The sequence below is a fragment of the Lutra lutra genome, chromosome 9 (assembly GCF_902655055.1).
Source record: "Lutra lutra chromosome 9, mLutLut1.2, whole genome shotgun sequence".
Classification (NCBI taxonomy): Eukaryota; Metazoa; Chordata; class Mammalia; order Carnivora; family Mustelidae; genus Lutra; species Lutra lutra.
Genome location: NC_062286.1, coordinates 37,431,185 through 37,448,212, shown reverse-complemented (window position 1 = coordinate 37,448,212; position 17,028 = coordinate 37,431,185). Strand labels below are relative to the sequence as shown.

The following is a 17,028-nucleotide window of genomic DNA, read 5'->3' as shown; positions in this document are numbered from 1 at the left end:
GTGATGTCACATAGCTTATTTTCATGAAATTCAGCATCTTTTCTTAAGCTTACTAGCTTTTGAGTTTCATTTTTGGTGAAATTCCTGTTGTGTTTTTGCCTGTGTCTCAATTGGGCTGATTGTACTTTATAAATTGATTTTATATATTCCTGATGTAATTCTTCATGGGATATGTGTGGCAGGTCTTCTCCCATTTTGTGCATTGTCTTTTCAGTTTTTCTGAGAAGGCTCAATGAGCAGAATTACTTCCTTTGGCAATCTTTTTAAGTTTTGTTTTTTATATTTCTTTTTTACTCCTTTGGAAAATGTATCGGTTAACAGTTGCTACCATAATGGTGTTAACAACCAGAAGCTGCTCACTAGCATATAAAAATAAACATTTCTTTTTCCATACATCTGCATATTGGCTGGGAATAGGCTGATCTAGGCTGGCTTTGGCTGGGTTGGCTCTGCTTCATTAAGCAGGTTGACTGGGATGGTTCTGCTCCACGTTCGTCTCAGTCTCCTCCTACGCCCACTAGGCTAGCTGGGATGTGTTCCTCTCATGGTGTTGGCAGAAGCTCAGGGCTGTTTGCATCACGTTTACTCATAACCCGTTGGCCTAAGTAAGTGACACAGCCAAGCCCAAAATCAAGAAGTAAGGAAGTACACTCTACTTAGACTTTCCACGTGAGAGGAGCTGCTAAATTACATGAAAAAAGAGGGTGGTTGTGGCTATAGGGAGAAAAGAATGAAAACTAATTGATTATTTTTTTTTTAAGATTTATTTATTTATTTATTTATTTGACAGGGAGAGAGAGATCACAAGTAGGCAGAAAGGCAGGCAGAGAGAAAGGGGGGGGGGGGTAGAAGGCTCCCCGCTGAGCAGAGAGAGCCAGATGCGGGGCTCGATCCCAGGACCCTGAGATCATGACCTGAGCCGAAGGCAGAGGCTTTAACCTACTGAGCCACCCAGGTGCCCCAAAAACTAATTGATTATTATTATTATTATTATTATTTTTTTTTTTTGAATGGTATGTAGTAGGGACCTGTTTTTCCCTTTCCTTATACTGACAAGCAGCCTCCCTGCACCATTCAACTGAAAAGACTGCCTTTTCCCCACTGGTCTGTAATGCCTGCCCCCTGTGCTATATATAAAGTTTCCTCCAAACAAAGATTGGTTTCTGGGGTTTCTTTTCTGCTTCATTTCTCTCGTTCTCAAACACTCTGTCTTAGTTACTGGAGTTTTTTTGGATTTTACCCATTTGATAGTTTATCTAATGCTGTTCTTCACAAATGCCTTGGATATTTTGGGCCCTTATTTTAAAAAATTCTTTGGTAACATTTTGTTTATTTATTTGAGAGAGAGAGAGCACAGATTGGGGGAGAGGCAGAGGAAGAGGGAGGGGAACATGTAGACTCCCTGCTGAGTGGGGAGCCAGATGCGGGGCTCAATCCCAGGACTCCAGGATCATGACTTGAGTTGAACTCAGATGCTTAACCAACTGAGCCACCCGGGTGCCCTTATTTTGGGCCCTTTTACTTTGATATAGTTTTCACCTGCTTTCAGCGTAAAACTTAATACTTCTTGGTAAATTTACAAAGTTGTGTGACATCACCATATCCAATTTTAGGATGTTTTTGACACCCACAAAAAGATCCCTTGTACCTATTTTCATTCACTCTCCAACCTCGCCTCCAGTTATAGGCAACCACTGATCTCCTTTCTGTCTCTAGATTTGCCTTTTCTGGGCATTTCGTATAAATTTCAATATGTGGTCTTATGCTTCTGGCTCTTCATGTAGTATGATATTTTTGAGATTCATTCATGCCTTATCATAGATCACTTGTTTTTTAAAATATTTATTTATTTGACAGAAAGAGAGATCACAAGTAGGCAGAGAGGCAGGCAGAGAGTGGGAAGCAGGCTCCCTGCTGAGCAGAGAGCCTGATGCGGGGCTTGATCCCAGGACCCTGAGACCATGACCTGAGCCGAAGGCAGAGGCTTAACCCGCTGAGCCACCCAGGCGCCCCGTTCACTTTTTTTTTTTAATAATTGCCCCATTATACCATTGTATGGTTAGGGATTTCTGAATACTATGGTAATTATATGTTTAACTTCTTAAGAACTGGAAAATTGTTTTCCAAAGTGGTTGTATCATTTTGCATTCTAGACAGCAAAGTAAGAAGATTTTAGTTTCTCCACATCCTCACCCACACTCATTGTTTTTGGTTGTTTTGATTATAGCTTTTCTAGTAGGGGTGAAGTGGTATCTCACTATAGCTGTAATTTGCATTTTTCAAATGATTAATGGTGTTAAGCATCTTTTCATGTGCCATTGGTCAGTTCAGATCTTTACCTATTCTGTAATTGGATCATCATCTGACTATTGAGTTGTAAGAGTTCTTTGCTGGATATAAGTCCATTATCACATATATGATTTAGAAGTATTTTGTGTCCCTATATATGGCTTTGTCTTTTTGTCCTAATTTGTGCCTGTGTTTTTAAAATAGTGTCATTGGGGAGGGTATGTGTTGTGGTGAGTGCTGTGTGTTGTGTAAGACTGATGAATCGCAGACCTCTAGCCCTGAAACAAATAATACATTATATGTTAATATTGATATTAATATGATTCTTTTGAGTTAATTCTTGGGAAAAGTATGAGCTAAGGATCTAAATTTTTCTTTTTGCATGTAGATATCCAGTTGTCCCAGCACTGTATTAAAAAAAGACTGCCCTTTATCCACTGAGTTACCACGGCACCTTTGTCAGAAATCAATTGTCTATAAATATAAGAATTTCTTTCTAGACTTTCAGTTGTGTTCTCTTGCTTTGTATGGTTATCCTTGTATGCTATCACACTGTCTTGTGATAGTGTCTTGTGATTACTGTAGCTTTATTCTAAGCTTTAAAATAAGAAAATATAAACTGTCCAGTTTTATTCACCTTTTCAAAGATTGTTTTGGCTATTTGGTGTCTTTTGCTTTTTTGTATAAATTTTAGGATCAGCTTGTAAATTTCTGCAAAACACCTATGCTGGAATTTTGACAGTTTGCATTGACCTGTGGAGAATGGCCATGTTCTATGAATATGGAATGTATCTCACTTTATTTAGATCTTTAATTTCTCTCACTTTTGGAGTTTTCAGCATACAAGTGTGTTATTTACACTTATTTTGTTAAATTTATTTACACACATTTTTTCCTCCTTGATGCTGTTGATGAATGTTTTTTAAACTTAATTTTTGGATCATATATTCCTAGTATAAAGAAATAGAGCTTATTTTTGCATTTTCATCTTTTTTTCCTGTGTCTTTTATGAACTCATTTATTAGCTCTATAGTTTTATGTGTGTGTATGTGTGTGTTCCTTAGGAATTTCTACATATTATCTGAGAATAAAGACAGTTTTACTTCTTCCTTTCTAATCCGGATGCCTTTTATTTCTTGAGTGATTTCACTGCCTCGAACCTCCCATGCAATGTTAAATAGAAGGGACAGCAGACATCATTGACTTTTTCCTGATGTTAGGAAAAAAGCATTCAGTCCTTTACCCCATTGTGTATGATTTCAGCTGTAGATTTTTCAAAGATATGCTTCATTGGTTTAAGAAAGTTCCCTTCTATTCATACTTTATCAAGAGCTTTTATCGTGGATGGATGTTGGATTTTGTCAAATATGTTTTCTCTATCTGCTGAGATGCTCATATCATTTTTCCCTTTAATCCTATTAATATGATACACTACAATATTATGACATATTCAGATGTTAAACCAGTGTTGCATTCTTTTTTTTTTAAGATTTTATTTATTTATTTGACAGACAAAGATCACAAGTAGGCAGAGAGGCAGGCAGAGAGAGGAGGAAGCAAGCTCCCTGCTGAGCAGAGAGCCTGATGCGGGGCTCGATCCCAGGACCCTGGGATCATGACCTGAGCCGAAGGCAGAGGCCTTAACCCACTGAGCTACTCAGGTGCCCCAAACCAGTGTTGCATTCTTGAGATAAGTTCTACTTGGTCATGCTATATAACCTGTTTTGAATATTTTTGGATTTGATTTGCTAATATTTTATGAAAGATTTTTATTCTATTTATATATAGCTTTCTTATCATATCTTTTTCTAGCTTTGGTATCAGGGCAATACTGGTTTCCTTAAGTGAATTGACAGATGTTCCTTCTTCCTTTATTTTCTGGAAAAGTTTTTGAAGGATTGGTATTATTTCTTCTTTAAATATGTGGTAGCATTCACCACTGAGGACACCTGAGCCTGAGCTTTTCTTTAACAGAAGATTTTACATACTGATTCAATTTCTTTCCTTTTTATAGGTTTATTCAAGTTTTTTTCCTTGAATTCTGTTTTGGTAACTTGTATTTTCCTATTAGTTTTGCCATTTCATCTAAGTTGTCTACTTTGTTGGCATAAGTTTGTCCAATAGTACTGTTTTATAACTCTTTTGATTTTTGTATCAAGAAGAGATTTCTGTGCCAGCAGTTTTGAGTTCTGTATGATAGTGATATCCCCTCTTTTGTACCTCATTTTGGTACTTTTGAGTCTACTCTTTTTTTTTTTTTCTTGGTTAGTGTAACTAAATGTTTTGTTGATCTTTCAAAGAACCAACTTGGTCTATTGATTATTCTCTTTTTTTTTTTATTGATTTCCACTCAATTTTTCTTTTTTCCTTCCTTCTGCTTGCTTTGTGTTTTGTTTGCTCCTATGTAGATTTTAGAGTCAGTTTGCCAAACCCCTCCTTGCCAGCAAAGCAAAACAAGAACGGTTTGGGGTTCTTTTAATTGGAATTTGTTTAGCTGTGTGCATTAGTTTGGAAACAGTTGACAGCTTTTTGGAGTGAGTTCTTCAGTCCATGAATATGTTGTCTATAGTCTTTTTTATTTTATTTTTTTTTTTAAGATTTTTTTTTTATTTATTTATTTGACAGAGAGATAGATCACAAGTAGGCAGAGAGGCAGTCAGAGAGAGAGGAGGAAGCAGGCTCCCCACTGAGCAGAGAGCCCGATGCGGGCCTCGATCCCAGGACCCTGGGATCATGACCTGAGCTGAAGGCAGAGGCTTTAACCCACTGAGCCACCCAGGTGCCCTGTCTATAGTCTTTTTAAGTGTTTTTTTAAATAAAGTTATCATTGTCCCCAGTGGGCCTACACATTCTTGTTAATTTTTTTAAGTACTTTATAATTCTGGATGTTATTCTCATTCATAATTTTAAAAATACTTATTTATTTATTTGTCAGAGAGAGAGAGTATGCGCACAAGCAGGCAGAGAGGCAGGCAGAGGTGGAGAGAGAAGCAGCCTCCCTGCCAAGCAAGGAGCCCGATGCGGGACTCGATCCCAGGACCCTGGGATCATGACCTGAGCTGAAGGCAGTGGCCTAACCGACTGAGCCACCCAGGCGTCCCATCTCATTCATATTTTTAAACTTGATTTTTCTGATTTGAATCAAAAACTTTGCTAATTTCTCTTTTAAAGTTGATAATCTGAGTAAGGTTTTCTGGATTTTTTTGTAGACATACATCTGCATAAAATTATTTTTATTCCTTCTGCGGTTCTTATTATTTTTGTTTTTCTTGTCTTGTTGACTAGGCCTTATAGTACAAGATTTAAGAACAGCTGTATTGAAGTATACATTATATATAATGCACTCATTTTAAATGTACACCTCAGTTATGTTAAGTATATTCACACTGTTTTGCATCCAGTCTTCAGAACCTTTTCATCTTGCAAAACTGAAATTCTGAACCCATTTAACAGTAACTACCCATTCCCTCCCTCCCCCAAGCCCTTGGCAACCACCATTCTTCTTTATGTCTCTGATTTTGATGACGCCAGATACCTCATGTAAGTGGGATCCTAGAGTATTTGTCTTTTTGTGACTGGCTTATTTCACTTAACATAGTACCTTCAAGGTTCATTAATGCAGCATGTGTCAGGATGTCCATCCTTTTTCAGGCTGAGTAATATTCCATTACTCAGTAATATATATTATTCCTATTACTCATATTCCATACTGAGTAATATTCCATATTTAAAATGTATCTCCACATTTTGCTTAACCATTCGTCTGTTGATGGTTACTTGGAGTGCTTCCATGTTTTAACTGTTGTGAATAATGCTGTTATGAACATGATGTACAAATATCTTTTTGAAACTCTTCTTTCAATTTTGGGTGTATATGCGGAAGTAGAATTGTTGGGCCGTGTGATAATTCTGTTCTTAATTTTTTTGAGGAACCACCGTACTGTTTCCATAGTAGCTGTACCATTTACATTCCCACCACAAGTGCACAGAATTCCAATTTCCCCACGTTCTCACCAACACTTGTTACTTTCTTTTTCTTTTTTTATTTGATAGTAGCCATCCTAATGGGTATGAGGTGGTAGGCATCTCATTGTAGTTACAATTTGCATTTTCCTAATGATTAATGATGTTGAGCATCTTTTCATGTGCTTATTGGCCATTTTATATCATCTTTGGAGAAATTCAAAGACTGTTCAAGTCCTTTTTACAATTTTGAATAGGGTTTTCGTTGTTTTAGAGAGTTCTCTAAATATTCTAGATTTTAATCACTTATGATAATATGACTTGGAAATATTTACTCCCATTTCGTAGGTTGCCTTTTCACTCTGTTGATAGTGTTTTTTGATGTACAAGATTTTAAAATTTTCATGAAATCCAGTTTGTCTTTTTTTTTCTTGTGCTGTTTCTGCCTTTGGTCTCATACTCAGGAAATCACTGCTGAATCCAATGTTGTCAAACTTTTATCCTGTCTCTTTTTCCTGAGAGTTTTATAGTTCTACCTCTTAGTTTAAGTCTTTAATTCATTTTGAGTTAATGGATGAAGAGATATAGGAGATCGAAGAGAGAAAACTGTTTAAGTCTTTAATTTTTAAGTCTTTAATTCATTTTGAGTTTGGGAAGGGTTACAACTTCATTCTTTTGCACTTAGATATCCAGTTTTGCCAGTCCCATTTGTTGAAAAGACTGTCATTTCCCCATTGAATGACTTTGGCACCCTTGTCAAAAATTATTTGACCGTGTGTGGGAAGGTTTATTTCTGAGCTCTGTATTCTATTCCATTGGTTTTATATATGTTTGTCTTTTTTTTTTTTTTAAGATTTTTATTTATTTATTTGACAGAGAGAGATCACAAGTAGACGGAGAGGCAGGCAGAGAGAGAGAGAGAGGGAAGCAGGCTCCCTGCTGAGCAGAGAGCCCGATGCGGGACTCGATCCCAGGACCCTGAGATCATGACCTGAGCCGAAGGCAGCGGCTTTAACCCACTGAGCCACCCAGGCGCCCTATATGTTTGTCTTTATGCCAATACCATATTATTTGATTATTGTAGATTTATAGTCAGTTTTGAAATTTAGAAGTGTGAGCCTCAACTTTGTTCTTTTTCAAGATTATTTTTGGCTCTTTGAGGCCTATTGAGATTCCATATGAATTTTAGGGTGGATTTTTGTTTCTGCCAAAAGTGTTATGATTTTGATAGTGAATGCACTGACGCCATAGATCACTTTGGGCACTATTGACAACTATATTAAGTCTTTCCGTTCATGAACATGGGGTGCCTTTGCATTTATTTATGTTTTTATCTTCTTTCAGAAATGTTTTGTAGTTTTCATTGTACAAGCCTTTCACCATCTTCGTTAAATTTCCTAAGAATTTTATTCTCTTTGAGGTATAGTGAATGGAATTGTCTTCTTGACTTCCTTTTCAGATTGTGTGTAATTTGTGTATAGAAATGGAACTGATTCTTATGTGTTGACTTTATATCCTACTGGTTTGTTGAATTCGTTTATTAGTTCTTTTTTTTTTTTTAAGATTTTATTTATTTATTTGACAGACAGCGATCACAAGTGGACAGAGAGAGAGGAGGAAGCAGGCTCCCTGCTGAGCAGAGAGCCCGATGTGGGACTTGATCCCAGGACCCTGGGATCCTGACCTGAGCCAAAGGCAGAGGCTTTTACCCACTGAGCTACCCAGGCGCCTCTCGTTTATTAGTTCTAACAAAAAGTATTTTTGTGGAAGCTTTAAGGTTTCCTACTTATAGATCATAGATTATACATGTAGATTATAGACATATAGATAAATGTTTTCTTAACATGATAAAATAAAATAATAAGAAAGTAAGCATCATACTTAATGGGGAAACAATGGAGGCATTTCTACTAGAAGTGTTTATGTCCAGTGGGACTGTCTAGTTTCTGAAAGTTGAGTAGAATTTCTCTCTGAAAACATCTATATGTGGTGCTAGTTTCATTTAAGAATGTCCTTGATGAAACAGTAAAAATTATTAATGTTAAACCTCAGTTCTTGGTATGTCTTGTCAATATTATGTATAGTGAAATGGAAAGACGTATAAAGTATTTCTACCTACTCAGTGGTATTCTCAAGGAAAAACATTTGTGTGCTTTTATCTTAATTGCAAGCTGAATTAGCTGTATTTTTTCATGAATACTCAAAAGAACAACTAAGGGGCAGACTTTTTTTTTCAGACGTAGATGTTCAGCAGGTACTTTTTCACAAATGAATGAAATTACCCCATTACTTCAAGGAAAGTAACTGAAAATATTTGTTATCAATGATAAAATTCTGGCTTTTGAGCAAAAATTATAATTTGGAATATTTGATCTGTCTCTCTGAGCTTGATAGCTTTCCTGTACTTTTTGCCAGATTGGTTGGTAATATTAAAGACTATGATATTTTAAAATGTGGTGTTTTAAATAATGTATAATGAAACATTTGAAAGGTATGCATAAATTAGTAAGCTAATATTTCCAAATAAATAATGCATGGTGTTTCAAAATTATGCATGGGTTAAACATCCATCCAACCTACAATATAGATTATTGTGCTTTAATAACCGTACAAAGATTTCCTTCTTGGGGCGCCTGGGTGGCTCAGTGGGTTAAAGCCTCTGCCTTCGGTTCAGGTCATGATCCCAGGGTCCTGGGATCGAGCCCTGCATCGGGCTCTCTGCTCGGCGAGGAGCCTGCTTTCTTCTCTCTCTCTGCCTGCCTCTCTGCCTACTTGTGATCTCTGTCAAATAAATAAATAAAATCTTTTAAAAATAATAATAATAGACTACCACCTTTAAAAAAAATTTCCTTCTTGTGGTTTCAGATTTATATTGTAACTGGAAATTTGGTTGCGTTTGCTTTTAGTATGTGTTTGCTCACCACTTTATTTTTTAGCTTTTCTGAATAAGTTTTAGCTTTTCTCATGTGGAGTATATAATATGGTTGGGTTTTATTCTGTGAGCCAAACGTGAAATCCTTTACTTCTTTTGATAAGTGAATTATTTATTGAATAATTCATATTTATTGAAATGACTGAACGTTTGGGTTAGTTTCTATCATTTTATAGTATAGTTGCTGTGTAAATTATGTTACATTTGTGTGTTTTCCCAATATGATACATTTTCTTGTTTTGCTCTTTTATATATTTTGCTTTTCTTCATCTCCTTTTTATCCTTTTGTTCTTTTTCCACTTTTATCCAATAAATCTTATTAAGTTTCCATTAAAATCTCTCCTGTCTTGTAATATACTTTACATTTTTTATATGATCTCTTTTTTGTATCATTTCTGAGGTCAGTCATCTCTTGTTTCATTACTTGCATTTTTTTTGTTCAATTTTTGTCTTAGTTTTTGAATTTTAATTCAGGATATTTAATTCAGTTTGGATTTTTGTGTTACAGTTTACTGCTGCTGCATGGCTTTTTGTGGGGAAGGGAGTAGGGGAGGATAAGTTGGCAATTTTCACTGGCTGATGTGTTTTGTTGGTTTTTTTTTTTTCTGTAGTTTTGTATAGATGAAGAATACTTATGCCTACGCCCGTTCAAGACTGTTGATTTGGAGTGGTTTACAAGAGTACTCATTTAAAGCGCCCTCTTGTGTCGGTATGATGTTGTGCATCTTCTTTAATGGATGGTGTGGAGGGGACAGAATCTAGTGTACGAGTGAGGGAATTAGTCTTCACCAAGATATTCCAGCCAGTGGAACAAGAGGGGAGCATATATGGCAGAGATGCTGGCTGGTAGGTCAACGTTGTGGTATTAAATTGCAGAAGTCTTTTCTGATTGAGTTTTGACAATAAAATAGGAAGAAAGGTTAAGCTGAGTGAGGATAGATGAAGAGATATAGGAGATCGAAGAGAGAAAACTGTTAAGTTTCTCTAAGAAGACACTGGGATAATAGGTAGATGATGACTATATGGTTAGATCTTTTCATGTCATTAAATACATTTGCAACATATTTTTAATGGTTGCTCATAATTTTGTTTTATGGCTTAAATTATGGTTTTGTGATTTATTTTTTAAAACCACTTTCTTGTTTTTTCCAGTATCTTACTTGTAAATAAAATGGAACAATGCCTCTTGTCATGCCATTCCTATACATGGAGTTCTTAACTTTTTTTTGTTAAGGCATGAGAATGGTTATATTTTTCATTGGTTCATAAACTGTAATGAAATTGTACACTTGTGTAAAATGTAAATTTTAGAAGTGTGATGATATGTTTAACATGATAGTCAAAAGCAAAATTCTCCAAACACAAATCATGAGATCCTAAATATGCACTTTTATATAGTGGTACTGATTATTATTAGAACAAACAATACTGGTAGGGGGCACCTGGGTGGCTCAGTGGGTTAAGCCTATGCCTTTAGCTCAGGTCATGATCTCAGGGTCCTGGAATTGAGTCATCGGGCTCTCTGCTCCGCAGGGAGCCTGCTTCCTCCTCTCTCTCTCTCTGCTTGCCTCTCTGTCCACTTGTGATCTCTCTCTGTCAAATAAATAGAATCTTTGGGGGAAAAAAAAAAAAAGAACAATACTGGAAGACTGAAACTGTCATCATCATATTGTTTTATTGGTGGGAAGAATAATAGCATCACTGACTTGCTGTATAGAATATACCAAAGGTAGCAAATTTTTAGCAAAGTTCTATTTGAAAATATGAGTCAGTTACTTTGCTTGTAACATAATCGTGCTAAAGCAAGAAAGAGAATTATGCGTACTTCCAGCAGAGGTTTATCAGACAAGGCCTAGGAAAGGAAGAAACCAGGATAGTTCTTGGGCCATTGCATTGGCAGTCTGTGAGCTAGGAGGGAGTCATCTCTTCATGCCCCAAGGTTGCTTGGTTCACTCCCTGGCAGTGGCTAGGGAGAAGGGTAAGATGATCCACTAGAAGCTGCCAGAGGAAGTGACAGAGGAGAGAGGCTGAGTTGATATTTCAGAAGGATCCATTACAAAAGTCTTCAATAATTTAATGAAATTGTGCAAAGGAGCGATTATGTTACTTATAGAATTGATACTTTGTATTTTTTGAACATCACATACAATTCAGAGGATTTCCAGATCCTGTCATAGCTCACAATTTTAGAAGGGCAATTTTATAGCAAACCTGTATGTAAGTTAACATTGGTCAGCAGTAAGCTAGCACTTGTGCACACTTATCATCTCTGGGCACTGTGCTATTTTATTTAAACTGTTTAACTTTCTTATTTAAGCCATATTACTCTATGAGATAGATAATGGGATCAAAAGCATAGAAAAGAGAATAAATAGGAACATTTACCTTCTATTTTTTCTATTTCCATGAACCTTGAAAATACTTATATTTGATCTTCTATGACAGTTTAACAATTTATTTCTGTTAGGGTCCGTAATCAAAGGAGCAAGACTGATACAAAGCGAAGGTCAAGCAAAGCTTTATGTTGCGCCAAGCATCAAGAATCAAACCAACTGGTCAGGGCCGTCTCTTACAAAGAGGCGACCCCTCCCAGCCTCACAGACTAACTTTTATAGAAGTGGTTGAGCCTGGCTATACAGAGGTGGCCAATGAGATTGCAATAGACAGAGAAAACTGCACAGTCATGCTAGGTCAGCAACACACAGAGAAAACTGCACAGTCATGCCAGGTCACACACGGGTAGCCAATTGAATTTCAATTTACCCTAGTAGATACATGCTCACCCCCCCACATTGGATGTCTCCACCTGGCCTGACCCACCGTTGTATCTGGGCTTTGCAAGTAAGTTCCTCTGGGAGGGGCAGGGTCAATCTAAGTTCACTGCATAAACACAAAATGGCTCCCTCTGGCTAAGTAGGCCCTTACAATTTCCTTATAATGTTACCTCATGTACAGTTCAATACTGGTGAGTGTTAGTGTCCGTGATCAAAGGAACGAGACTGATATAAAGCGAAAATCAAACAAAGCTTTATTTCACGCCAAGCATCAAAAATCAAACTGACCTGTCAGGGCTGTCTCTTACGAAAAGACGACAACGATGATTCCAACAAGGTCACTCCCAAGAAGGCCGGTCCGGACGAGGCTGCTCCGCAGATGAGGCCGCTCCCCGGTTGGAGCCGCTCCCAAGAAGAGGCCACTCCCAAGAAGGCCGCTGCTGGTGAGGTCGCTCCCCGGACAGGGCCGCTCCCAAGAAGAGGCCACTCTGGAGGAAGCCGCTCAGGACGAGGCCACTCCCAATGATGAAGAGGCGATGACGACAGCGACAATGACAAGGAGGACAACACCGATGACACAGACTCTGCTCCTCATGACGCCACTCTGACAAGGCTGCTCCCCAGAGGAGGCCACCGCTCCGGACGAGGCCACTCCCCGGTTGGAGCCGCTCCCAGGAAGGGGCCACTCTGGAGGAAGCTGCTCCCAATGACAAAGAGGCGATGACAGCGACGATGACAAGGAGGACAACACCAATGACACAGACTCTGCTCCCCATGACGCCACTCTGACAAGGCTGCTCCTGAGAGGAGGCCACCGCTCCAGAGGAGGCCACTCACCGATGAGGCCACTCCCCAGTCGAGGCCGCTGCTAATGAGGTCGCTCCCTGGACAGGGCTGCTCCCTGGACAAGGCTGCTCCGGCGAGGCCGCTCCCTGGACAGGGCTGCTCCCCGGATAGGGGCTGCTCCGGCGAGGCCGCTCCCCGGACAGGGGCTGCTCCGGCAAGGCCGCTCTGGAGGAAGCCTCTTCCTTGACCATGATGCTCCCGCAGGGCCGTTCACCAAGGAGGCCACTTCCCAGACGAAGCTGCTCCCCGGAATGACACAGCTCCGGCGAGGCAGCAGCTCAGGGTTCGCGGCGAGGTTGCTGGCGTCTAGGCCATTCCCCGCGGCGCCACTGCCGAGGGTCGCGGTGTGTGGGCGGGGCCGCTGGCGTCAGGGCCACTGGTATCTCAGTGGTGGTGAGGCTGCTGGCGTCTGGACCGCTGGCATCTGACCGCTGGCGACTTGTGGCCGCTGGCAGCTCGGGGCCGCAGGACCACTGGCGGCTCGGGGCCGCAGGCGTCGGGACCGCCGGCAGCGCTTCTAGCTCTTACAAGAGCTGTTACAGCCCCTATAGCTCTTACAAGAGCTTTTACACCTCTTCTTCTGCTCCCGCCGACTCTTCTCTCTGCTGCTCCCGCCAACTCTTCTTCTTTGGCTGCTCCTGCCGACTCTTCTGCTTCTGCTGCTCCCACCGACTCTTCTCCTTCTGCTTCTTCTTCTTCCTTCTTCTTCCTCTGACAGCTCTCATTCTTCTTCCCTCGACAGCCTCGCAGACCAACCTTAATGGGGGTGGTTGAGCCCCGCCCCTACACAGGTGGCCAATTGAATCCCAATTCACCCAATATACGTGCGCCCCACCGATTGGACTTCACCCGGCCTGTGCCACCACTACATCCGGGATCCACAAGCCAGTTCCTCTGGGAGGAGCAGGCCCTTACATTCCCCCCTTTTCTTTGGAGATTAGTAAAATCCTTGACTTTTCAGCTAGTTCTATGTTATATTGAGCATGTAAGACTAACATTTTATCGCTCCAATTTTCTTTAGTACAGCAACAATAAACTTAGTTTTTTTTAGTCTTAGTTTTAGTCCATGGTCAGCGGGGTATGTCGGCTGCAGCTTCCATCTCTGGGGGACGTCCTTATTCTCGGCTCGTTTGACGTGACTCACATGAACCCAGGCCCTAATGCCTTCTACTTTTACTGCCGTGGGGGTGGTTAGGATAATAGTAAACGGTCATTTCCAGTGAGGCTTCAAGTTCACCACTTGATAGCGACGTATCCAAACCAAGTCCCCGTGTTGGTAAGGATGTGGTTCCCCCACCATCTCCGTCCCAGTGTGGGCAGTTCGGATCCCTGCGTGGACTTTTTTTTTTTTTTAAGACTGTAATGCCTGCAGTGACTGGAGTACAGACTGATCAGTCATTTCTGCTAGGGCAACCTCCTGTGGCCGAGGACAGAGTTGGGAGGGGGTCTCCCAAACATTATTTCAGATGGGTCACCTTGTTTAAATAGGGTGTACATCAGGCCCTGAGGAGGGCGAAAGGAAGGAGATCTACCCATCCACCGCCAGTCTCCAGAATTAGTTTTGTCAGCGTCTCTCTTTTTTTTTTTTTTTTTTTTAAAGATTTTTTATTTATTTATTTGACAGAGAGAGATCACAAACAGGCAGAGAGGCAGGCAGAGAGACAGGAGGAAGCAGGCTCCCTGCTGAGCAGAGAGCCCGATGCGGGACTCGATCCCAGGACTCCGAGATCATGACCTGAGCCTAAGGCAGCGGCTTAACCCACTGAGCCACCCAGGCGCCCTGTCAGCGTCTCTTTAAGAGTTCTTTCTACTTGCCCAGAAGTTCATTCTCTCTACTTCCCCAGAACTCTGGGGCCGATAGGCACAGTGTAGTTTCCAATTTGTGCCCAGGGCCTTGGCCAATGCCTGTGAGACTGAACTCACAAATGCAGGGCCATTGTCTGACCCAATTGCAAGAGGCAGCCCAAACCTAGGAATTATTTCTTCTAGTAGCTTTTTTAGCTACCACTCCTGCTGTCTCATGTTTGGCGGGAAAAGCCTCCATCCAGTCTGAAAAGGTATCCACAAAAACCAACATATACTTGTGCCCATATTTCCCGGGTTTCATTTCCGTAAAATCTATTTCCCAATAAATTCCTGGTTCCTTACCTCTTTCCCTTTTCCCTCCTCCCATTTTAGTTCTTCCCACATTAACTACCTGGCATTGAGCACATCTATCAATTACATCCTTAACCATATGCCCTAATTTAGAAACCTGGAATTGCTTGCCTATAAGGTCTTTGAGTTTGCGTATCCCCAAATGAGTACCCTGATATATCTGGTCTACTAACTTCTTACCTAGTCTTCGAGGAAGAATTATTTTTCCTGTTTTAGTCTTAGCCCAGTCCCCTTCATAGTCCAATTTAACCCATTTCTGCAAATACTTTAAATCTTCTTCTGAATAGTTTGGTTTTTCTGGTAGGGCTGGAGCCGGGAGTGTAACCAGTTCTTGCACTGTTTCTCGAGCTGCTTGCTTTGCAGCTTGATCTGCTAAGTGGTTTCCTTTTGAAATCAGATCAGTCCCCTTTTGGTGTCCCGGGCAATGCATAACAGCCACCTCTTTTGGGTCCCAAATAGCCTGGAGGAGAGCCAATATTTCTCCTCTGTTTTTAATTCCTTTTTCTTCTGCTCTTAATAGGCCCCTTTCTTTATAAATAGCCCCATGTATATGGAGAGTAGCAAAGGCATATCTGCTGTCCGTATAGATGTTGGCGGTTTTACCTTTGGCCATCTGCAGTGCCTTAGTGAGTGTAATCCGTTCCGCTTTTTGTGCCGAGGTTCCATGTGGCAGGGCTGCTGTCCAGAGTTCCTGCTCAGGAGAAACCACCGCAGCCCCTGCATACCTCTTTCCGTTGACCATGTAGCTACTCCTATCTGTGAACAGAGTCATCTTGGCATCGGGGAGGGGAATGTCTCTGAGATCCGGCCTTATTCCTGTGACTTGGATTAGGACCTCCCCACAGTCGTGTGGATGGTCAGCTAGCTCCTCTGGCAGCAGTGTGGCTGGATTTAGCACTGCTGGGGGTCGGAAGGTCACTTTTGGTTCATTGAGGAGAAGGGCCTGATACCTCGTTAACTCGGGCGTTCGTCATCCATCGGTCTGGTGGAGTCCGGAGAAGGCCCTCAATAATGTGTGTGGTGGTTACTATAAGATTTTGACCCAAAGTCAGTTTACTCGCATCCTTGACCAGGAGGGCCGTTGCAGCAATTATGCGGAGGAAAGGGGGGAACCCAGCTGCTACTGGATCTAGTTTCTTACTAAGATAGGCCACTGGCCTTCGCCAAGGCCCCAGAGTCTGAGTTAAAACTCCTTTGGCTACCCCTGCTTTTTCATCCACATACAATTGGAAGGGCTTGGTAACATCTGAGATGGCCAACGCTGGGGCACTCAGCAAGGCTGTTTGTAATTCCTGAAATGCTCCTTCTGCCTCAGCTGTCCACTCTATCATAGTGAACACTCCTTTTGTCAGTTCGTAGAGAGATCAGGCAATCTCCACAAACCGCGGATTCCACAGCCTACAGTAGCCCACCATCCCAAGAAACTCCCTTACTTGTTGGGACGTGGTGGGGCAGGGGTATTGGGTGATCACCAGTTTCCTGGACTCAGACAGTGAATGCACTCCCTCGTGGAGATCAAAGCCTAGATATGTGGCATGGCTCTGACAGAGCTGTGCTTTCTTTGCTGACACCCGATACCCTTTTTCCTGCAGTCTGTAAGAGAGCTCTCGTCCCCCGCAAACATGACTCATAGTCCTCAGCAGCTACTAGCAAGTCATCAACGTACTATAACAGAGTGACTCCCGGGTTGGATGTTCTGTACTCACGCAAATCCTCGTGTAGGGCCTCATCAAAAGTGGTGGGTGAATTCTTGAAACCTTGGGGAACTCTTGTCCATGTGAGCTGGCCTTGAAACCCTTCCTGTGGGTCAGACTACTCAAAAGCAAAAAAAAAAAGGTGCTGAGATTCCCTTGCTAAAGGTATACAGAAAAATGCATCCTTGAGATCTAAGACAGTATATACAGTTCTTTTGGGGCCCAGGAGGGAAAGTAGGGTATAGGGGTTAGGCACCGTCGGGTGGATATCTTCAACCTGTTTGTTAACTTCCCACAAGTCCTGAACGGGTCGGTACTCCCCAGTCTCGGCCTTTTTGACGCGCAGCAAAGGTGTGTTCCATGGAGATTTGCA

The 17,028-nt window shown here is 41.1% G+C and overlaps 1 protein-coding gene across 1 annotated transcript in view; it reads left to right on the top strand.

The window, feature by feature from the left end:
• Positions 1–10,373, top strand: part of ZC3H8 (zinc finger CCCH-type containing 8) — a 32,190-nt gene extending 21,817 nt beyond the window's left edge. The window contains exon 9 of the mRNA XM_047746039.1: positions 9,796–10,373. The gene's annotated coding sequence lies outside the window, so the exon portion shown is untranslated. The remainder of the gene's footprint in view (positions 1–9,795) is intronic.
• The last annotated feature ends 6,655 nt before the right edge of the window (positions 10,374–17,028 follow it).